The following is a 25,652-nucleotide window of genomic DNA, read 5'->3' on the forward strand; positions in this document are numbered from 1 at the left end:
ACTTATAGATCTGACTAGAAACTTAGAATTCTGAAGATGTTTTCCAATATATTTTCTCAGTAGAGTGCATAAAAATATTATGAAGATGGTCAGATGCAGTGGCTCACACCTGTAATCCCAGCACTTTGAGAGGCTGAGGCGGGCGGATCACAAGATCAGGAGTTCAAGACCAACCTGGCCAATATGGTGAAACCCCATCTCTACTACAAATACAAAAATTAGCTGGGCGTGGTGGGGGCACCTGTAGTCCCAGCTACTCAGGAGGCTGAGGCAGGAGAATTGCTTGAACACGGGAGGCGGAGGTTGCAGTGAGGCAAGATTGCACCACTGCACTCCAGCCTAGGCAACAGAGCAAGACTCTGTCTCAGAGAAAAAAAAAAGAAAATTTTGAAGACAATAAATTGATTCGGCCAGATAAAGACAATGAGGCCAATGAGGTTAACAAAAGTGTACACAGGTCAATGTACCTGCAGTCGTGTAACCGGGAGAAACTCCAGGTCTCCTGACTCCTGGTTCTTTTGTGTTTTCACTGGAGAGGTAGTAACCAAAATGTGGTTATTTTGATCTGTACCTCAGATTTTTTTAGCACAGGTCTGATCTTGAGGTAGGCTTCCAATGAACACATGATCATCTTTCTATGATAGGTGCCAGGCGAGGTGTCAGAGCCCCAGCATCGAGAAACAGTTGAGTCACGGGTTGGTAAGAAGAATGTATTGATAACAGTATAGGATTGAAAAAGAAAAGTTTATTAGAAAGCAAGAATGCCACAAAAGTGCAGTGGGGAGCCTCAGTGAGAGAGGACTGAGCTCGTGGAGGTGGATTTTTTTCTTATTGGTATTTATGGACCTTAAAATGGAGCTGATAGATAATTTGCATAATAAATTATTACATTTGTAGACATTTCGGTGCTATAATGTCAGCAAGAATTGCAAAATGAGTTTTGGCATGAAATTCCGGAGGTGTTACTTATAAAAGCTGAAAGAGGCCTGGAACCAGGTGCCAACTTAAGATACTAGGGAAGTTTAATTACTTCTAAAGTCTCCATGATGGACTGTTTGGTTGTCACCAGGTGGTCTTTGCTCCCTCTAAATTCTTCATATAAGGAGTTCGGTGTCTCTGGGACCTGTTCAGCGGTCACCAGGTGATTTTCGCTCTCCTCAACAGCTAGCATTATATTTCATCCAACTATTCAAGTTCAAAATCCAGCTACTCTTGTGTTCCTCTTTCATCCACATACTCTCTACCACCACCACTTACCCCCACCACACACACAAAAACGTTTAATCAGTAAAGTCCTATTAGTATCTACTACATTTATTTTGATTGTATTTTTCTCAACTCTTCAATTTCTCTAATTCAGAAAACAGGCATGTCTCTTCTAACTCTCTAAAAAAACCTTCTCGCTCTTTTCTCCTTCCTTCCTGTTAGAATAAAGGAGCTGTATATATTTTTTCCAATTCAGGATAACTTCCTCTGTGTACAAGATGGGTTACACCCCTATTTCTAAGTACTTTTCCCTAGTGTATATCCCTTCTTCTTCCCAGTATCTTTTTCTCTCCGCTGATCCTTCCTATTGGCTTTTAAACTTGTGTCAATTCTTCCTTTATTACAAGATAAAATAAAGTAAAATAAAATATACACTCCTTTTGAATCTACACCCTTTTCTATTTACTGCCTTATCTTTTTTCTTGACAAAGTTGTTTATACACTGTAACCGCATTTTATCACTTTCCATTCTTTTCTGAACCATCTCCAATCTGGCTTCTGCCCTAATCTCTCCAGTAAAGCAGCTTCTGCTACTTTTCACTCACAATTTTTGCATCAAATTTGAATGAGTATTTTCCATTTTTCAACTTAGTGGATTTCTTTTTTTTTTTTTTTTTTTTGAGACAGAGTCTCGCTTAGTCGCCCAGACTGGAGTGCAGTGGCGCGATCTCGGCTCACTGCAAGCTCCGCCTCCCGGGTTCACGCCATTCTCCTGCCTCAGCCTCCCGAGTAGCTGGGACTACAGGCGCCCGCCGCCTCGCCCGGCTAACTTTTTGCATTTTTAGTAGAGACGGGGTTTTACCGTGTTAGCCAGGATGGTCTCGATCTCCTGACCTTGTGATTCGCCCGCCTCGGCCTCCCAAAGTGCTGGGATTACAGGCGTGAGCCACCGCGCATACAAAAAAATGTATAAAGGCGATTTAATACCAGTGTATCCAACACACAGCTTAAAAAAATAAATTTCTACCATGGCATTTGAAATCCCCATGACTTCTCCCCCTGTCCACTCCTTTTCAAACTTTCCTCAGGTGCATCTTCAAAATATAAAATAAAATATATCAAAGCAGGAAACCTAGTAAATATTAATTTATAAAGGCTTATTTTCATTGGACCGCTATAAAGAATTTCTTGTTTTTGATGATCATTTTAAATTAAGTAATTGTATAGTGTTTTTATTTTTTAAACACTTTGATCAATAATATGTCTGTATGCTTTTGAATTAAATAATAATTAGTGTTGCAAAAGCTTCAAAATATGTATTCTTATTGGCTGCTACTGTGCAACAAGTATTTTATTTAAAAATCTATCTAGTTAACTTTGAGTGAACCTGTTCTCAGGCCAGATGACAAATAAGGAGTTTCTTAATATATTAATAAGGGACCACTCTCAAGAAAACAATTTCCATTCTTCCTATATTTAGAATACAGTTTTCCCTGATGATACTGAAATTCTGGCTTAATTTTATTTCAAAACCATTTATATCCCATTCTGTTTGTATGTTACCAAACATCTGGGATAAAAAAATGGAAAAAAAAACCATATTTTTTCTTGAATTCAGAAAATTATCACTTTATAAATCAAATTGTCAAATAAAATGCACAGGGTTTCGCAATATATTTGGTAGGTTTTGTAGAAATTGTCGCCTTGGAAAGAAATAGCAAGGCAATTGTGATGATTAATTGTATGTGTCAACTTGACTGGGCCAGAGAGTGCCCAGATATTTGGTTAAACATTATTCTCAGTGTGTCTGAGAGGATGTTTCTGGATGAGATAAACATTAGAATCAGTAGACTGAGTAAAGCAAATTGCCTTCCTTGGTGTGGGTGGGTGTCATTCAATCCATTGAGGGCCTGAATATAATAAAATGCTAAGTAAGAAAAAATTCTCTCTGCCTGTCTTTGAGCTGGGATATTTATATTCTCCTGCCTTCAGCCTCAGACTAAGACTATAAGGTGTGTCCCATATCTCAGATCTTCTGACTTCTCCCATGTCTCAGGTCTTTTGACTTGGAGTGGAACTGCCATTGGCTCTCCTGGGTCTGAATTTCTCAGCCTTCATAATTGTGTAAGCCTATTCCTCACAGTAAATCTTTTATATACCTATATACAGTATATCCTATTGACTCTGTTTCTCTGGAGAATCCTGAGTAATACAACAATGCACAGAAAAGTTATATAGTTTAGTACATTAATCAGGTTTTCCTAGATTATTCTATACTAACAAAGGTTATTTCTATGGTAAAAAAGACTTCAAAATCTTAATCATTTACAACAATCATAGTTTGTTTGTTTATTTATTTATTTATTTTACCACAATTCCTATCCATGATGGCTTAATGGAAGCTCTGCTCCACAAATTCTCCATTTTGAACCCTGGCACCTACCAGGTCATGCTGGCCTCATGGGAAAATAAAGAATCTATGTAGGTACTCTTCAGGCTTCTGCGAGAAAGTGATATATGTCAGGTTCATTCACATTTCATTGACCAAAGCAAGTCACATGGCCAAGATTGACTTCCATGTTTCAGGGAGGTATAATTCTCTCATAAGAAGGGGCAGTAAATAATAGAAAACAATAAGGAAATCTTATAAACCTAACCTAATATAGAAGATTATGGTTAGTGCTTCATTTGCATAAGGGGATTTGGAGTCAGTGTCTTCCTTTGAGGCTGAATCAGAGAAGTGGATTCAAATGATAGTGCAGTTTCTAATAGTTAACTCGTTATTAATAAGTAATGTTTGTTTAATGTGAGTTGGCCTTGTGCTAGTGAATTCCACTTAGTATCAGTACTTCTTTTTTTTTTTTTTTTTTTTTTTTTTTTTTTTTTTTTTTGAGACGGAGTCTCGCTCTGTAGCCCAGGCTGGAGTGCAGTGGCCGGATCTCAGCTCACTGCAAGCTCCGCCTCCCGGGTTCATGCCATTCTCCGGCCTCAGCCTCCCGAGTAGCTGGGACTACAGGCGCCCGCCACCTCGCCCGGCTAGTTTTTTGTATTTCTTAGTAGAGACGGGGTTTCACCGTGTTATCCAGGATGGTCTCGATCTCCTGACCTCGTGATCCACCCGTCTCGGCCTCCCAAAGTGCTGGGATTACAGGCTTGAGCCACCGCGCCCGGCCAGTATCAGTACTTCTAATAAATATGTTTCTATTTTTTAGATGAGGACATTGTGGCTTAGAAATATTAAGTCAATTGTCCAAGCAAATATAGAAAATGAGTGATAGAGTTTGAGATTACACCCAGGAAACCCATTAGCAGAGGCTATTTTTTAAACTTGTATGAACCTTGGCAAGTCATATAAACAAAAAAATAAGGGAGTTAAGCTAGATAATTTTTTAAGTTCTAAAAACTATATTCCTGGCACACTAATACATATATTTTTATTTTTTGAGACAGAGTCTTGCTTTGTCACCCAGGCTGGAGTACAGTGGCATAATCTCGGCTCACAGCAACCTCCATCTCCCAGGTTCAAGTGATTCTCCTGCCTCAGCCTCCCAAGTAGCTGGGATTACAAATGCCCGCCACCATGCCCAGCTAATTTTTGTATTTTTGGTAGAGACGGGGTTTCACCATGCTAGCCAGGCTGGTCTTGAACTCCTGACCTCAGGTGGTCCGCCCACCTCAGCCTCCCAAATTGCTGGAATTACAGGTGTGAAACACCACGCTGGCCCATAATACATACTTTTTAAGTAAATGAATTTTGAATTTATATGTTAAATACATCTCTGATTAATTATAAAAACAAAAGCCTCTCTTTATGTAATCTGCTATAATGCATCAGAAAGATGCTTTATGTATTCTGCTATGATGCTCAGAAAGAAACTTAATAGGAATTTGTGAGAAAGCATAAAGATTTACTAGGTTTAGTGCATCTTTTATAAATGTCAAACCCTAGCATGCTTCTAGGCAAAAGGGAGGCACCCAGTCAATCTTTATGGAATAGAATGAGTGCATGAGTTAATGAGTGAATGCATGATGGAAAAAGTGTCCCGTTTTGTGTCCCAGATCAACTTCCTGAACTCAGTAATTATCAGTGAGTTAATCACTACTTAATGACATTATTTTTCTGATTATAGAAGTCTTCATTACTGATGTGGTTAAATATTTGTCCCTGCCCAAATCTCATGCTGAAATGCAATCACCAGTGTTGGAAGCAGGGCCTGGTGGGAAGCATTTAGGCCAGGGCAGATCCCTAGTGGCTTGATGGTGTCCTCGTGCTAATTAGTTGAGCACTTGTGAGATCGGGTTGTTTTAAAGTGTGTGACTCCTCCCCTCACTCTGCCTCTTGCTCCTGCTCTTGCCATGTGACAGGCCTGCTCCTGCTTCACCTTTTGCCATAAGTAAAAGCTTCTAGAGGTCTCTCCAGAAGCCTAGAAGATGCTGATGCCATGCTTCCTGTACAGCCTACAGAACAATGGACCAACCAAGCCTCTTTTCTTTATAAATTACCCTGTCTCAGATTTTTTTTTTTTAATAGCAACACAGAAGCAGCCTAACATAATTACAATTAGTTTCTTAGGCCAAACTAACAGTATTCCACACCAACATATGTATGCTTAGAGAATACCAGAATTATTATAAATGAGAGTTTTGCCAAATGCATACATAATTACCCTTTTCTTACATCCAAGATGCATGTATTCTGCTGTGCAATATTTAGTACCATAAAATATGAATATATTGGCTGGGTGCGGTGGTTCACACCTGTAATCCCAGCACTTTGGGAGGCCGAGATGGGAAGATCACCTGAGGTCAGGAGTTCAAGACCAGCCTGTCCGACATGGCGAAACCCTGTCTCTACTAAAAATACAAAAATTAGTCAGGTGCAGTGGCATGCGCCTGTAATCTCAGCTACTTGGGAGGCCGAGGTAGTCGAATTGCTTGAACCCAGGAGGCAGAGTTTGCAGTGAGCCGAGTTTGCACCATTGCACTCCAGCCTGGGCAACAAGAGTGAAACTCTGTCTCAAAAAAAAAAAAAAAAAAAACAAGCAAACAAAAAACAAACAAAAAAACATGAATATATTGAAGAACTGATAGCCATCAACAGCAGTATTACTACAGTAGTCATTCTTTATCAGTTCCTAGAAAATAACTGAACACTAAGAGGCTGAGAACAGGTTGGAAAAAGAGAATCTTCCTGGAAAGCTTATTTCTGATAGCAGCAATTATTGCAAAACCAAGAGTCTGATGAGAAAATGCATAAAACAAAAAAAAAATTTAATCTGCAAGACATATAACATAAAATGTACATAAAATTAAAGAAAATATACTTTCTTTTATACAAATTATATGTATATATAATTTTGGTATAATTTAGGTATATATTTATATATTTTATATATACAAATAAATGTATTTCATATGTATATACTTTTTATATATTATAGATAAATACAAAGTATTACCATAGGAACAAACAAAAGAAAAAATGTAATTAAAGAAAAGATAGCCCTTTATAACAGCATCTATGGCAGTTTAAATATTTGTCCCCCAAAATTAGTATGTTAAAATCTGATTGCCAAGTTGCTGATATAGGAGATGGGGCTTCTGGGAGGTGATTTGGTCATGAGGGCTGTATCCTTACCAAGGGGATTACTGCCCTTATAAAGAGATTCTAGAAAACTAACTAGTCATGTCTACCATGTGAGGACACAGCAAGGAGGGGTTGTTTATGAGAAAGTGGGTCCTCACCACCTATCAAATCTTCCAGAACCTTAATCTTGTACTTCAGAGCCTTCAGAACTGTGAGAAACAATTTTCTCTTGTTGATAAGCCACCCAATGTATGATCTTTTGTTATAGGATGCTGTCTATCCAAAGATAACAAATATTTTGGAGTCTAACAAGAGATATAAAATACTTCCATAAATAATAAGTCATATTAAGATATATTAAAAACATAAATGGTAGGGAAATAAATTATATTTAAGAATGAAGAAATTTGTTAAATAGGTTGGTTTGCCTGAAAGTCAGGGAAATACAAATTAAGACCAAAATTCAATGCCACTTTATACCCATTGAATTGGTAAAAATTAAAAAGTGTAACAATACAAAGTGCTGGAGACATGTGCATTCACGGGATCTTTTAAACTTGCTGGTGGGAGTCTAATATTTTGTACGCACTTTGGAAAGCAATTAATTTTGTGTCCTACATTTAATTACTTATGTAATCTATAATCAATTATGCTCTTAGGCTTAAATAGAAGAGAAAATCTTGCATATATATCGTAGGAGATAATAATAACATTTCTATAACAGTACTGCTCAAAATAGAAAGAAATGCCAAATGGCCATCAAGTAAATGAATTGACTAAAATACACTAAAACAATGTGGTATTATGCTCCACCTAGACATAACATTTCAATGACGTGGATAACCCTAGCAATATGAAATCATGTAAAAACTGAAAGCTTGAAAACATTACTTACAGGAGGATACCCTGTTTCAAGCTAAAAATAAAAGCTACTGACATGACACTGTATACTCATTAGGCATATGTAAAGAAGATTTAAAAAAGATAAAATCATATTAAAGGAAAGCAAGAAGCTTTTGGTCAAGATGAAAAAACAGACACTGAATGTACATTGTCTCCAAATATAACAGTAACAACTGCAAAACAAATGCACACAAAACATTATAGCGCTTCAAAGATAGTTAAAATACCAAGTCTCAGAGACAAGAAACGAATATGAACTCTACAATCATGCCATGAGTTCTACCAGATGCTTTCAAGCCATAGTGTAGGAAGGAGAAGCTCAGATAGCACTAGGTCATCTCTCCGAGTTGAGGGAAGCAAGCTGGGACTCTAGTGAGGTCAAGATGGCTTGACTTCATGGAGCAGAGTATGGACAAGAAGGGAGGTACTAGAGAAAAAGTTTCAGAAATCTAAAAAGAGGTCTTTTTTGAACATTCAGCTGAGAACTGATTATCAAACACTTGTGAGGAAACTACATGAACCCAGAAAAACACAAACTGAAAGGATTTGAGAGAACAGTGCCAAGCACTGCTACCATGGAAAACCTCATAATTCAGAGGGCATTGCTCAGAGGATACAGAAGGCTCTTGCCTCACTAGTGAGGGAACGTTAGCTTTAGGAAAACGCAGCTCTGGTTTCACTTAGCAGCCCTTAAAAACAAGACCCAAAAGGATCAAACCGCTTAGAAATAACTTAAACATGTCCAAGAATAAAACTTGATAGTATGTGTAGGAATACAAAGCTATACTCGCCCAATAGTGTAAGATCCAAAATGTCTGACATCCAATTAAAAACCACCAGACATATAAAAAAGAAGTAAAATAAAACCAAAATCATTCAGTTGAGACAAACCCAGAAAAGACATTGATGGCAGAATTAGTAGACAAGGATGTGAAAACAGTTATTATGACTGTATTCCATATGCTCAGGAAGATAAAGGAAAGATTAAACATATTAAGATGAGAAGATATAAGGAAAGATAAAAAGAAAGGCACTCATTAAACTTCAGGAAATAAAAATTGCAATGTCTAAGATGAAGAGTATGTTGAATGAGAATGTGTGCAAAAAAAAATTGCAGATGAAAACGTTACTGAATTTGAATGCCTAGCAAAAGGTATTTCCAAAGTGAAACATATAAAGAAAAAAAGACTGAAAAAAATGAACAGAGCATCTGTGATCTGTGGGAAAAATTAATGCAACTGAATATATACGAATCCCAAAAGGGGGAATGGTAGTATTTGAAAACATAATGGTCAAAAATATTCCAAATTTGGTGAAAATTATAAACCAACTGTAGTAGTTCATTTTCACGTTGCTGATAAAGACATACCTGAGACTGGCTAATGTATAAAGTAAAAGAGGTTTAATGGACTCACAGTTGCACGTGGCTGGCGAGGCCTCACAATCATGGCAGAAGGTAAAAGGCACATCTTACATGGTGACAGAGAAGAGGAAAATGAGAGCCAAGGGAAAGGGGAAACCCCTTATAAAACCATCAGATCTCCTGAGACGTATTCACTACCGTGAGAACAGTACGGAGGAAAACCTCCCCGTGATTCAAGTATCTTTCACCGGGTCCCTCCCACAATACATGGAAATTATAGGAGCTACAATTCAAGATGAGATTTGGATGTGGACACAGCAAACCCATATCACCCTCAGATCCAAAAAGCTTATCTATCCCTAGTGTACCCTTTTCCCACCCCCACAAACACTAAATATGATGCAAATTCTATCAAGAACCAATATATTCAACTTGCTTAAAATCAGAGACAATGCAACATTTTAAAAGCACTCAGTGAAAAAGATATGCTAAACAGAAAAAAACTCATGAGACTGACAGCAGACATGTTTTGGAAATATTGCAAACTAGAATGAAAACAGTGAAGTAACACCTTAAAGTACTGAAGGAAGAACTATAAGCACAGAATTCTTTTTCATTTTTTATTTTATTTTAAGTTCTGGGATACATGTGCAGAATGTGCAGGTTTGTTACATAGGTATAACTGAAGCACAAAATTATTTACTGAATGAAAATATCTTTCAAAAATAAAAATCAAACACTGTTTTAGAAATTTAAAAAACAAAGAGAATCAGAATCAGATGTGAATGAGAAGAAATGTAAAGAAAGTTCTTCAAACAGAAGGAAAGTAATACCAGAATATATCAATAATTACATTATATGTAAACAATCTAAATATACCAATAAAAAGATGGGTTAGGTGGATGTAACGAAAAACATGACTCAACTGTATAATGTCTAGAAAGGAGTCACTTAAAATATAACATAGGTGAGCTGAAAGTAGATGCAAAAAGATATATCTTGCAAATGTTAATCAAATGAAACAGGGGTACTTATATTGATAGCAGATAAAGTGGGGTTTAGAGCATAAAAAATTGCTAGAGACAGAGAGGAACATTATATTATGATAAATGATCAACTACCAAGAAGTATAAAATAGCAGTTGTCAATGTGAATGCACCAACAGAGTTGCAAAATACGTAAAGCAAAAATTGATTGATAGAAATGAATGAAGAAATAGCTAAGTCCATAATTATAGCTGGACATTTCAATATCCCTTTCTCTAGAATAACTAGATAGAAAATCAGCAAAAGTCTAGAAGAAATTAACACCATAAACCAGTAGTATTTAATTGACTATTATAGAACATTCCACTAAAAGAACAGTAGTATACAACTTCTTTTTTTCTTTTTTCTTTTTTTTTGTAAATAATAAACAGTTAACTCTCAGTTTTAATGGAGGAACATAAGGATAAATAAATAAGACAACAATAACAAAAATAAAAATTAGTAAATATTTATGACTTGTCAACAGATCCTGGCATTTTGTGAATTATAGAGTCTTCTTTCTTTCCTGAGGGACAAGAAGGCAGTCATTTTGAAATCCTGAAAAAAATGTATTTATGTTTCTCCATTTAATTGTATTGCTAACACCTAAGTGCATTTTTATTTATTTTTTAACTTATTATATATATATATTAAATTTTACTTTAAGTTCTGGGATACACACATGAATATGCAGGTTTGTTATATAGGTATACATGTGCCATGGTGGTTTGCTGCATCTATCAACCCATCATCTGGGTTTTAAGCCCCACATGCATTAGGTATTTGTCCTAATGCTCTCCCTCCCCTTGCCCCCCACCCCCTGACAGGCCCTGGTGTGTGATGTTTCCCTCCCTGTGTCCATGTATTCTTATTGTTCATCTCCCACTTATGAGTGAGAACATGCGGTGCTTGGGTTTCTGTTCCTGTGTTAGTTTGCTGAGAATGATGGCTTCCAGCTTCATCCATGTCCCTGCAAAGGACATAATCTCATTCTTTTTTATGGCTGCATAGTATTCCATGGTATATATGTGCCACATTTTCTTTTTTGTTGTTGTTGTTTTTTGTTTTTTATTACTATTATTATTTTTATAATACTTTAAGTTCTAGGGTAAATGTGCACAACGTGCAGGTTTGTTACATATGTATACATGTACCATGTTGGTGTGCTGCAACTATTAACTCATCATTTACATACGATATATCTCCTAATGCTGTTCCTCCCCCCTCCCCTCAACCCGCAACAGGCCCCAGTGTATGATATTCCCCCATCCTGTGTCCAAGTCCTCTCATTGTTCAATTCCTACCTATGAGTGAGAACATGTGGTGTTTGGTTTTCTGTTCTTGTGATAGTTTGCTGAGAATGATGGTTTCCAGCTTCATCCATGTTCCTACAAAGGACATGAACTCATCCTTTTCTATGGCTGCATGGTATTCCATGGTGTATATGTGCCACATTTTCTTTCTTTTTTTTTTATTATTTATTTATTTTTTATTATTATTATACTTTAAGTTCTAGGGTACATGTGCATAACGTGCAGGTTTGTTACATATGTATACTTGTGCCATGTTGCTGTGTTGCACCCATCAACTCGTCAGCACCCAACTACTCGTCATTTGCATCAGGTATAACTCCCAATGCAATCCCTACCCCCTCCCCCCTCCCCCCTCCCCATGATAGGCCCCGGTGTGTGATGTCCCCCTTCCCGAGTCCAAGTGATCTCATTGTTCAGTTCCCACCTATGAGTGAGAACATGCGGTGTTTGGTTTTCTGTTCTTGTGATAGTTTGCTAAGAATGATCATTTCCAGGTGCATCCATGTGCCTACAAAGGACACAAACTCATCCTTTTTTATGGCTGCATAGTATTCCATGGTGTATATGTGCCACATTTTCTTAATCCAGTCTGTCACTGATGGACATTTGGGTTGATTCCAAGTCTTTGCTATTGTGAATAGTGCCACAATGAACATACGTGTGCATGTGTCTTTATAGCAGCATGATTTATAATCCTTTGGGTATATCCCCAGTAATGGGATGGCTGGGTCATATGGTACATCTAGTTCTAGATCCTTGAGGAATCGCCATACTGTTTTCCATAATGGTTGAACTAGTTTACAATCCCACCAACAGTGTAAAAGTGTTCCTATTTCTCCACATCCTCTCCAGCACCTGTTGTTTCCTGACTTTTTAATGATTGCCATTCTAACTGGTGTGAAATGGTATCTCCTTGTGGTTTTGATTTGCATTTCTCTGATGGCCAGTGATGATGAGCATTTTTTCATGTGTCTGTTGGCTGTATGAATGTCTTCTTTTGAGAAATGTCTGTTCATATCCTTTGCCCACTTTTTGATGGGGTTGTTTGTTTTTTTTCTTGTAAATTTGTTTGAGTTCTTTGTAGGTTCTGGATATTAGCCCTTTGTCAGATGAGTAGATTGCAAAAATTTTCTCCCATTCTGTAGGTTGCCTGTTCACTCTGATGGTAGTTTCTTTTGCTGTGCAGAAGCTTTTTAGTTTAACGAGATCCCATTTGTCAATTTTGGCTTTTGCTGCCGTTGCTTTTGGTGTTTTAGACATGAAATCTTTGCCCATGCCTATGTCCTGAATGGTACTACCTAGGTTTTCCTCTAGGATTTTTATGGTATTAGGTCTAACATTTAAGTCTCTAATCCATCTTGAATTAATTTTCGTATAAGGAGTAAGGAAAGGATCCAGTTTCAGCTTTCTACTTATGGCTAGCCAATTTTCCCAGCACCATTTATTAAATAGGGAATCCTTTCCCCATTTCTTGTTTTTGTCAGGTTTGTCAAAGATCAGATGGCTGTAGATGTGTGGTATTATTTCTGAGGACTCTGTTCTGTTCCATTGGTCTATATCTCTGTTTTGGTACCAGTACCATGCTGTTTTGGTTACTGTAGCCTTGGAGTATAGTTTGAAGTCAGGTAGCGTGATGCCTCCAGCTTTGTTCTTTTGACTTAGGATTGTCTTGGAGATGCGGGCTCTTTTTTGGTTCCTTATGAACTTTAAAGAAGTTTTTTCCAATTCTGTGAAGAAACTCATTGGTAGCTTGATGGGGATGGCATTGAATCTATAAATAACCTTGGGCAGTATGGCCATTTTCATGATATTGATTCTTCCTATCCATGAGCATGGTATGTTCTTCCATTTGTTTGTGTCCTCTTTGATTTCACTGAGCAGTGGTTTGTAGTTCTCCTTGAAGAGGTCCTTTACATCCCTTGTAAGTTGGATTCCTAGGTATTTGATTCTCTTTGAAGCAATTGTGAATGGAAGTTCATTCATGATTTGGCTCTCTGTTTGTCTGTTACTGGTGTATAAGAATGCTTGTGATTTTTGCACATTAATTTTGTATCCTGAGACTTTGCTGAAGTTGCTTATCAGCTTAAGGAGATTTTGGGCTGAGACAATGGGGTTTTCTAAATATACAATCATGTCATCTGCAAACAGGGACAATTTGACTTCTTCTTTTCCTAACTGAATACCCTTGATTTCTTTCTCTTGCCTGATTGCCCTAGCCAGAACTTCCAACACTATGTTGAATAGGAGTGGTGAGAGAGGGCATCCCTGTCTTGTGCCAGTGTTCAAAGGGAATTTTTCCAGTTTTTGCCCATTCAGTGTGATATTGGCTGTGGGTTTGTCATAAATAGCTCTTATTATTTTGAGGTACGTTCCATCAATACCGAATTTATTGAGCGTTTTTAGCATGAAGGGCTGTTGAATTTTGTCAAAAGCCTTTTCTGCATCAATTGAGATAATCATGTGGTTCTTGTGTTTGGTTCTGTTTATATGCTGGATTATGTTTATTGATTTGCGAATGTTGAACCAGCCTTGCATCCCAGGGATGAAGCCCACTTGATCATGGTGGATAAACTTTTTGATGTGCTGCTGAATCCGGTTTGCCAGTATTTTATTGAGGATTTTTGCATCGATGTTCATCAGGGATATTGGTCTAAAATTCTCTTTTTTTGTTGTGTCTCTGCCAGGCTTTGGTATCAGGATGATGTTGGCCTCATAAAATGAGTTAGGGAGGATTCCCTCTTTTTCTATTGATTGGAATAGTTTCTGAAGGAATGGTACCAGCTCCTCCTTATACCTCTGGTAGAATTCAGCTGTGAATCCATCTGGTCCTGGACTTTTTTTTGTTGGTAGGCTATTAATTATTGCCTCAATTTCAGAGCCTGCTATTGGTCTATTCAGGGATTCAACTTCTTCCTGGTTTAGTCTTGGAAGAGTGTAAGTGTCCAGGAAATTATCCATTTCTTCTAGATTTTCCAGTTTATTTGCATAGAGGTGTTTATAGTATTCTCTGATGGTTTGTATTTCTGTGGGGTCGGTGGTGATATCCCCTTTATCATTTTTAATTGCGTCGATTTGATTCTTCTCTCTTTTCTTCTTTATTAGTCTGGCTAGTGGTCTGTCAATTTTGTTGATCTTTTCAAAAAACCAACTCCTGGATTCATTGATTTTTTGGAGGGCTTTTTGTGTCTCTATCTCCTTCAGTTCTGCTCTGATCTTAGTTATTTCTTGCCTTCTGCTAGCTTTAGAATGTGTTTGCTCTTGCTTCTCTAGTTCTTTTAATTGTGATGTTAGAGTGTCAATTTTAGATCTTTCCCGCTTTCTCTTGTGGGCATTTAGTGCTATAAATTGCCCTCTGCACACTGCTTTAAATGTGTCCCAGAGATTCTGGTATGTTGTATCTTTGTTCTCATTGGTTTCAAAGAACATCTTTATTTCTGCCTTCTTTTCGTGATGTACCCAGTAGTCATTCAGGAGCAGGTTGTTCAGTTTCCATGTAGTTGAGCAGTTTTGATTGAGTTTCTTAGTCCTGAGTTCTAGTTTGATTGCACTGTGGTCTGAGAGACAGTTTGTTATAATTTCTGTTCTTGTACATTTGCTGAGGAGTGCTTTACTTCCAATTATGTGGTCAATTTTGGAATAAGTGCGATGTGGTGCTGAGAAGAATGTATATTCTGTTGATTTGGGGTGGAGAGTTCTATAGATGTCTATTAGGTCTGCTTGCTGCAGAGATGAGTTCAATTCCTGGATATCCTTGTTAACTTTCTGTCTCATTGATCTGTCTAATGTTGACAGTGGAGTGTTGAAGTCTCCCATTATTATTGTATGGGAGTCTAAGTCTCTTTGTAAGTCTCTAAGGACTTGCTTTATGAATCTGGGTGCTCCTGTATTGGGTGCATATATATTTAGGATAGTTAGTTCTTCCTGTTGAATTGATCCCTTTACCATTATGTAATGGCCTTCTTTGTCTCTTTTGATCTTTGATGGTTTAAAGTCTATTTTATCAGAGAGTAGTATTGCAACCCCTGCTTTCTTTTGTTCTCCATTTGCTTGGTAAATCTTCCTCCATCCCTTTATTTTGAGCCTATGTATGTCTCTGCGTGTGAGATGGGTCTCCTGAATACAGCAGACTGATGGGTCTTGACTCTTTATCCAGTTTGCCAGTCTATGTCTTTTAATTGGAGCATTTAATCCATTTACATTTAAGGTTAATATTGTTATGTGTGAACTTGATCCTGCCATTATGATATTAACTGGTTATTTTGCTCGTTAGTTGATGCAGTTTCTTCCTAGCCTCGATGGTCTTTACATTTTGGCATGTTTTTGCAATGGCTGGTACCGGTTTTTCCTTTCCATGTTTAGTGCTTCCTTCAGGGTCTCTTGTAAGGCAGGCCTAGTGGTGACAAAATCTCTAAGCATTTGCTTATCTGTAAAGGATTTTATATCTCCTTCACTTATGAAACTTAGTTTGGCTGGATATGAAATTTTGGGTTTAAAATTCTTTTCTTTAAGAATGTTGAATATTGGCCCCCACTCTCTTCTGGCTTGTAGAGTTTCTGCTGAGAGATCTGCTGTTAGTCTGATGGGCTTCCTTTGTGGGTAACCCAACCTTTCTCTCTGGCTGCCCTTAAGATTTTTTCCTTCATTTCAACTTTGGTGAATCTGGCAATTATGCGTCTTGGAGTTGCTCTTCTCAAGGAATATCTTTGTGGCGTTCTCTGTATTTCCTGGATTTGAATGTTGGCCTGCCCTACTAGGTTGGGGAAGTTCTCCTGGATGATATCCTGAAGAGTGTTTTCCAACTTGGTTCCATTTTCCCCCTCACTTTCAAGCACCCCAATCAGACGTAGATTTGGTCTTTTTACATAATCCCATACTTCTTGCAGGCTTTGTTCATTTCTTTTTCTTCTTTGTTCTTTTGGTTTCTCTTCTCGCTTCATTTCATTCATTTGATCCTCAATCGCTGATACTCTTTCTTCCAGTTGATCGAGTCGGTTACTGAAGCTTGTGCATTTGTCACGTATTTCTCGTGTCATGGTTTTCATCTCTTTCATTTCATTTATGACCCTCTCTGCATTAATTACTCTAGCCATCAATTCTTCCACTTTTTTTTCAAGATTTTTAGTTTCTTTGTGCTGGGTACGTAATTCCTCCTTTAGCTCTGAGAAATTTGATGGACTGAAGCCTTCTTCTCTCATCTCGTCAAAGTCATCCTCCATCAAGCTTTGATCCATTGCTGGCGATGAGCTGCGCTCCTTTGTCGGGGGAGATGTGCTCTTATTTTTTGAATTTCCAGCTTTTCTGCCCTGCTTTTTCCCCATCTTTGTGGTTTTATCTGCCTGTTGTCTTTGATGATGGTGACATACTGATGGGGTTTTGGTGTAGGTGTCCTTCCTGTTTGATAGTTTTCCTTCTAACAGTCAGGACCCTCAGCTGTAGGTCTGTTGGAGATTGCTTGAGGTCCACTCCAGACCCTGTTTGCCTGGGTGTCAGCAGCAGAGGCTGCAGAAGATAGAATATTGCTGAACAGCGAGTGTACCTGTCTGATTCTTGCTTTGGAGGCTTCCTCTCAGGGGTGTACTCCACCCTGTGAGGTGTGGGATGTCAGACTGCCCCTAGTGGGGGATGTCTCCCAGTTAGGCTACTCAGGGGTCAGGGACCCACTTGAGCAGGCAGTCTGTCTCTTCTCAGATCTCAACCTCCGTGTTGGGAGATCCCCTGCTCTCTTCAAAGCTGTCAGACAGAGTCGTTTGCGTCTGCAGAGGTTTCTGCTGCTTTTATTGTTATCTGTGCCCTGTCCCCAGAGGTGGAGTCTACAGAGACAGGCAGGTTTGCTTGAGCTGCTGTGAGCTCCACCCAGTTCGAGCTTCCCAGTGTGTTTGTTTACCTACTTAAGCCTCAGCAATGGCGGGCGCCCCTCCCCCAGCCTCCCTGCTGCCTTGCCGCGATATCGCAGACTGCTGTGCTAGCAATGAGGGAGGCTCCTTGGGCGTGGACCCTCCCGGCCAGGTGTGGGATATTATAGGAACAGACTGGAGCTGTTCCTATTCGGCCATCTTGCTCTGCCCCCGTCGCCACATTTTCTTTATCCAGTCTATCATTGATGGGCATTTGGGTTGGTTCCAAATCTTTGCTATTGATACCCCTTCTTTTCAAGTGCCCATGGAAAGTGTACTAAGATAAGTTATATATTTTGGATTTCTCTACATAACAATTGTATTACTATATCAATACAATTATAGTATAATTCTATATACCTACAATAACCATATGTTCACCAAAATTAACAATGCAGTATGATTCACAATCAATCAAAAGTGAAATATTTAGGTGTACATTTAGCAGAACATGTATAAGATTTGTGTAATAAAAATTACAAACACTGATGAAAGAAATCAAAGGAGATTTAAATAAATAGAGAGACCTATTATATTAGTGGATTAAAAGACTCAACATAATAAAGATGTTAATTTTCCTCAAATTAATATACAGTTTTAGCATAATTTTAATCAAATCCCAGGAAGATTTTTTGTAGATATAGACAATATTTTTCTAAAATTTATATGAAAAGGCAAAGGACTTAGAACAGCTAAAACCATTTTTAAAGGGAGCAAAAAGAAGAAATCAGTCTACTCAGTTTTATGTCACATTATATAAAGGCAAAGGAATACATCCATAGATAAATGGAACAAAATAGAGAACCCATTAGAACCACGCAAATACGTCCAACTGATTTTTGACAAAGGTGCAAATGTAATTAAATCAAGGATACATAGCCTTTTCAAAAGATAGTGCTAGGGCAGTTAGACATCCATGGGCAAAACATTACACTTAATGTAAGTCTCACGTTTCACAAAATTTACTTCAAAAAGGATCACAGAAAAAAAATATAAAATGTAAAACTATAAAACTTTAGGAAAAAACACAGATAATTTTTAGGATTCAATGTTAGGCAAGGAATTCTTAGATTTGACACCAAAATCGTATAAAAGTGAAAGAAATGACAAATTGAACATCAAAATTTACAGACTTTTGCCCTGGAAAACAGACTTTGAAGAAAATAAAAATACAAGAATCACACTGGGAGAAAATATTTACAAACTACATATATTACAAAAGACTAGTATCTGTAATATATAAAGATCGCTGAAAACTCAACTGCAAAAAATGAACAATCCAATTAGAAAATTTGCAAAAATATGAACAGACATCTCACCAAAGAGGTAAAATAGGTGGCAAATAAGCACAAGAAGATTGAAACAAACACTTAGCCGAGAAGACATATGGATGACAAATAAAAACATGAACATCATTTGTCATAGGGGGAAGCAAATTAAAACTACAATGATATAGCATACACATCTATTAGAATAGCTAAAATAAACAAATTAGTGGCAACATCAAATGTGAGCAAAGATGCAAGAATCTGGATCACTAATGCATGGTCTGTGGAAGCTATTCTTTATTACTTGAAACAACATGGATGCCTTTCAATGAGTGAATGGTTAAACAAACTGCTGTACATCTGTAACATAGAATACCATTCATTATTTAAAAACTAGACTTTTGATATACACAATAACCTGGATGAATCTCCAAATAATTATGTTGCATGAGAAAAATCAATCCCAAAAGATGATGTACAGTTTGATTTATATAACAATCTTGAAATAACAGAATTACAGAAAATAACAGATTAGTGATTGCCAGTGGTTAAGGAAGGGGTAGGTGCAAAAAGAAGACGTTGTGACTACAGAAGATCAACATGAGGCTTACTTGTGCTGATGGAAATGTTCTGTATCTTGACTGTATTAGCATCTCTATCCTGGCTATAAATTTTACTATAATCTGGCAAGATGTTACCACTAGAAAAAACTGGGTGAAGGGTACAAAATATCTCTATTATATCTTATAAGTATATATAAATCTACAACATTCTAAACACAAAAAGTTTAAATAATAACAATGGTATTTAAATTACACAAAACGTAAGTAAATAGTATAAATCTTCCAATTAAAATTACAATGGTATTTAAATCAAACAAAATGTAAGTAAATAGTATAAATCTTCCAATTAAAAAAAATAGATTGTCAGGTTAGATAATATAGTGAGACCCAACTACATAATGGTCACAAGAAATACACTTTAAATATAAAAACATAAATGAATTAACATTTTAAAATGGAAAAATATATGTCACTCTAATCCTAATCAAAGAAAGCTGAAGGGGCTATGTAATATCAGACAAAGTATTTTTCAAAGCAAAGATTAAAGATGTTTATTATATAATGATCAAAGGGTCAGCTAATCAAGAAGACATAAAAATTCTGAGTTTTTATGTAACTAATTACAGACCTTCAGAATATATAAGGCAAAAGCTGATAGAAATGCAGGAAGAGATGGGGAAATTCGCAAACACTATCAAAGATTTCAATATACTTCTTTCAAGAGATTCTTGAGCAAGTTGATAGAAAATGAACAAGAACATAGATTAGAACAATAATCTGAATAAAATTACCTTAATATTTATAAAATACCCAATGAACAGAAAAGTACACAGTGAATATAATATATACAAAAAATACTCTGGGTTGTAAAACAAGTATTAATTTATTTAACATGATTTAGGTCATACAAGGTGTTTTCTAACCACAATGAAATCATATCAGAAATCAAAAACAGAAACATAGTGAAATATTCTCTAAATAATTAGAAACTAAAGAACGTAATGCTGAACAACTTGTGTCAACAAAGAAAGAAAAAGGGAAAATAGAACGTATTTTGAGTTGAACAAGAATGGAGACACAGTATAGCAAAATATATGTTGGCTGACATTAAGAAAATATTTAAGGGAAGTTTTATATTACAAAATGCCTATATTGAAAAGAAGACAGAGAGATGTCCAAACCATTACCTCTGTTTCCACCTTAAGCAAATAGAACAAAAAAAAGGAACAAATTAGATCTAAAGTTCTTAAAAGTGATAGTAAAATATTTATTACAGAAAAAAAAAATCACTCAAATAGAAGCAGAAAAACAAAAAGTTTGTTAACAGAGAAGATGGAAAAAAAATGAGAAACTTCTAGTCAGACTGATCAGGGGAAAACAATTGAAGTTATCAGTATCAGGAATGAGAGAAGTGCCATCACTTAGATTCTGCAGATATTAAAAGATTAAGGGAATATTATGATCAATTTTATGCAAATAAACTTGAAAATATAAATGAAATGGACAAATTTCTTGAAAGATACAAACAACCAGGGCACATTTAAGATGAAACAACATGAAAAGTCCTTCATCTACTGCAGAAATTGCGAATGTAGCTAATAGTCTTCCCACAGGAAATTCCAGGCCCAATTAGACCCAATGTTGTATTTTAGCAAATGTTTAGAGAACAAATAACATTGGCAAAACCAGAGACATTACAAGAAAATTACAGTCTTGATTTTTGCAAATAAGTCACGGAGACACACACACACGCAGACAGAGTGAGAAGAGACAGAGACAGAGAGAGAAGGAGAGGGAGACAGAGAGTAATCAATCAAGTGGGGTTGACTGCAGCAATGCAAGGTTAACTGAATATTTGAAAATCAATAAAAATAATTCATTATTATTAACAGACTCAAAAAGAAAATATATGTAATCATCTCAATTGAGGAAGAAAAAGCATTTCACAAAATCCAACATTAATTCCTGATAAAAACGCATGGCAAACTAGAAATAAAAGTGAATTTCTGCTTGATAAAGAACATTTATGAGAACCCTGTAACTAAAATTATACTTAATGAAGAAATATTAAACATTTTCTCCCTAATATCAGGAATACCAATAACAACAACAACAAAAAACTTGAATTTTAAAAGCATTTAAAATAGCAGCAAAAATATGCAATATATAGGAATAAACTTAAAAAAGTGTGAAAGATATATATACTGAAAACTACAAAATATTGCTGAGAAATTAAATAATTAAATAGATGGAATACTGTGTTCATAGCTGGAAAAATTCAATACTGATAGGTTTTAAATTATCCTGAAAAGAGTTCCATGTATTAAAATATTTGAAATCAAACTATCAGCAGGGTTCTCTTTGTAGAAAATGGCAAACTGATTATAAATTTCATATGGAAATTCAAAGAACCTAGAAGAATCAAAACAACTTTTAAAAGAAAAAACATCTTCAAAAGACTAATATCTGATTTCAAGTCTTAATCAAAAGTAATCAAGGAAGTGTAGTGTTGTCATCAAGATAGACAAGTAAATCAATAGAACAGAATAGAGAGTCCCAGAAGAGCTGGGCCCAGTTTATACTATAAATTGATTTCTGACAAAGGTGCAAATATAGTTCAGTGGAAAAGAACAGATTTTCAAAGAATAGTGCTGGAACAATTGGATATTCACTTGAAAAGTGAACTTTGATCTATACACCCCAGAAAAATAAATGGATCATAGACCTAAATGTTAAATTTAACCTATAAAACTTCTAGAAAAGATAAACAAAATAAAATCTTTGTGACTTTATTCAAAGATTTTTTAAACATATACCAAAAGCGTTATCCATTAATGAAAAATTAACTAATTGAACTTCATAAATATTAAGAACTTATACTCTTTGAAAACACTGTCAAGAAAATGAAATGGCAATCAGAGCATTGGAGAAAACATTTGCAAATAATGTGATCTGACCAGAGATTTGTAAGCAGAACATATGAAGAACTCTCAAAACTCAAAAAGAAAATAAACAGTTCAATTTTTAAAACAAGCAAAGATTTAAACAGACATTTCACCAAAGAGGATATACGAATGGCAAATAGGTAGATAAAACATGTTCAACATCATTTACTTATTAAGGAAAAGCAAATTAAAACTGCAATGAAATAACATTAAACACCTATTAAAATTTGTAAATGTTAAAAAAACTTATAGCAAAGGCTGACTAGGAAGTGTATCAGCTGGAACATTCAAACACTAAAGGGACTGTAAAATGATACACATGCTTCAGGAAAGAGCTGGGCGGTTTCTTTAAAAATTATACCTATCATACTATTTAGCCATTCTGCTCCTGGGAAAATTCCCAAGAGAAATGAAAGCCTGTAGCCATACAAAGACTTGTACACAAATGTTCATAGAAGCTTTCGTTATATTAGCCAAAAATCTGAAGCAATTCAAATACCCACCCACAAGTGAATGGATAAATTGTGGCCTGTCCATATATTGGCATACTACTCAGTAACAAAAAGGAATGAACATTGATACACACAACAAAATGGATGAGTCCCCAAAGCATTATTCTCAGTGAAAGAAGCCAGAGGAAAAAATCCAATATATTTTGTTTGTTTACATTTATACTAAACTCTAGAAAATGTGAGCTAATCTATACTGACAGAAAGTAGATCAGTTATTGCCTGAGGATCAGGGAGTGGTCCAAAAAGGAACAGGAAAAAAGGATTATAAAATTACAGTGGGGCATGAGGAACTTCTGGGGATGATAGTTTGTGTTGATTATTGCACATATATTTGCATGTGTTTATATGTACACACATAAGTAAATGTCAGATTTCACTAAATTGTACACTTGAAACAAGTGCAGTTTATTGTATGTCAATTACATCTCAATAAAGCTGTTTAGAAAATAAAAGCAAGAAAAGAATAAATACACATTTTGGATGATGTTTATCCCACTACAGAGATTGAAGTATATGCACTGCAGGAAGACCTAATGGCCAGCTATATTTTATTGTTGAGATTTTAGCTTTTCTGTTGAGTGATGTGTTCATGGGTGTTGATTATATTATTAAAAATAAAATAAATAAAACCAGGGCAGAATAATCCAATAATGAGAATGTATTTTAAAGTAACAGTAATGTTTAATAATTCTATTTTCTATACCTCTCTTCCAAAAAGTGAATTATAATAACAATATTTTTATAGGGTCTACTCAAATGTTATTAAACATTCATGATAACTTACAGTAACAAGTTCTATAATATCTTGGAATTGAAGACTATTTTTAGTTCTAGCTCCAGTTTTGATCCAAATAAAAATAAAGATGTACCCAGTTTCCTCAAAGATATGCTTTTAAGCATTTTAGCTGTTCTACTTCAGGATGTTTTTGAATTTAATAACTCTAGTTCACAGAGAATGCCACATGAAAAATCACTTGTTAAAATGGGTTGTAGGATGCTCTCTCTCACCTATCATTTAAGCCTTTTCATTGTGCATTTGGACATGAAACAACAATCTAGCCTGCCCAGGGTGGTTGTTACTGCCTTGACTTTGGAAAAGGTGGAAAGATGTTAGCCTTGTATTGCCTTATTTTATTTATTTGTGGTGAAGGGTGGAGTGATGTGTGGACATGATGTTTTTCCAAGGTTTCTGGCAACCATTACACCCTCTGACCATGATCTCAACTGGAGGACTTGAGCCAATTATTTCCCCACTGGTTTTTCTTCTCTAATATATGGGCTTGTAACAGGCCTTAAATCATGGTTTTGTAATGTATTTAAAGCTATGACTGTAATAGTCCTGAAAGGCTCAGCTTTTGCTAGAAAGATAATGAAATAAACTAGATAATAGCTACAGATTCTTCAAAACAGATGCTGGTGGAGCCTTTTCTTATTGCACAATTCCAGGCAGAAAACTCACATAGAATACAATCTGAAAGTTGCCCCTGGAGTTGTATAATTGTTCAGCCCTTGAAGGTGAGAAACAGATGAAGAGAACAATTTAAGATACAGCAAAGTCAGTTTCTATTCTGTTGTATACATTCTTAAGTTTTGTACTCTAGAAATAAAATCAGTTGTTGGTTATATAAGGGATCATTACATAAGGTTTTGATTTTATCAGATTATTTGATTCTTTTAGTAAAATCACTTCCTAACAACTTTTGAACACACACACTTACTGTTCATACTCAAAAATACTCAAAATCTTACATAAGAAATCACATAAATAAATTTCTATTTTGTATTCATCAGGGCTATCACTTTTTCTTCCCACAGTTGTGAAAATAACACATGACTAAACAAAGCAAAACAAAAACGAAACAAAACAAACAAAAACAGCAGTTGAGAACAGAGCTTTGAGGTGGGGCACAAGAGGTTTATAATACACTCCAACTCTGCCTTCTCCCTCATCATCTATGCATATCCAGTTCATTACAGAGTCTTCAGGATGATAGCATGCCTTGATCTCCACAAAAGTCACAATGGAAGAGTGTTGGGGGTGTAAAATATAGTTTCCTCTGCTACTGCCAGCCCTGTGTCATAATTAATATCATCATTTCTCTCCTGTGCCCCTCAGTCTTCTACTTTTTACCCACCTCCAATCAGTACTTTGGCTTTGGTTGATTTTGTGGTTGGAACATTCAGTTCAGTTTTACCTGTTAGCCTGTGGTTATTGCAAATACCAGTTTCCAGTTATTTATCAGGCATGGAACCATCAAGAATCCCTTGGTCCCTTAATGTATCTCTTCCTACTAAGGGTTATCAGGGTGATCAGATAATCACTAATGTATAAAATTCCTTACTTGCCTGTTAGTACACCAGAAGAAGCAGCCCCAAATAAGCAGGTAGTTCCTAGTTTCCTCAATTTCACTAGTATTTTTATCTCATCCCCTTGCAGAAATTCCTCCTTCTTCTAACTTTTGCCTCAAGGAGAATCCCACTGGAATCCTGGAGGAGATCTTTCTCAAATGTAAAAGGGAAAGTAGGCCAAGTAACTGTTGTCTATGGAGATATGTCATCCAGATTCCCTTTCAGGAAAAACTTGACGCACAGCTATGAGAAGTGAGGTCAACAGGCAGCCTCAACTTTAGACAGGGTTGGCTGCAACTCCAGACAGCTGCTTCATTTAAGGCCATGCACTCTCCAGGACAGCCTACTTGTGGAGACCAAGCAAGATAAGGGTATAAAAGTCCAGCTATTTTGGTCTTAATGGGATCCCACATACTATTGCCTTAGACTAAGATGAATAAGGTGTGACAATGGGCACATGGCCAGAACAATAATTGGTTCTGCCATATGCAACATCACCTGGAGTAGCCAGTTAATAAGTTCTGGAAATGGATAATGGGGATGGTTGCACAACAACGTGAATGCACTTAATACCACAAAACTGTGCAGTTAAATTGGTTATAAAGGAAAGTTTTATGTTATGTATAGTTTACCACAATGTCACAAATCAAGGACTTATGTTGGTAAAAGTATGTAGGATCTTAAGGCTCTTTTAGAATATAGAATCGAATTCAAAATATAGATA

At 36.3% G+C, this 25,652-nt stretch overlaps 1 long non-coding RNA gene across 1 annotated transcript in view; it reads left to right on the plus strand.

Moving 5' to 3' along the window:
- The window catches only part of LOC139363494 (uncharacterized), a 588,541-nt gene that overhangs the window by 94,904 nt on the left and 467,985 nt on the right, over positions 1-25,652 (plus strand). The window lies entirely within an intron of this gene.

The sequence above is a fragment of the Macaca nemestrina genome, chromosome 5 (genome assembly GCF_043159975.1).
Source record: "Macaca nemestrina isolate mMacNem1 chromosome 5, mMacNem.hap1, whole genome shotgun sequence".
In the NCBI taxonomy this organism is placed as follows: Eukaryota; Metazoa; Chordata; class Mammalia; order Primates; family Cercopithecidae; genus Macaca; species Macaca nemestrina.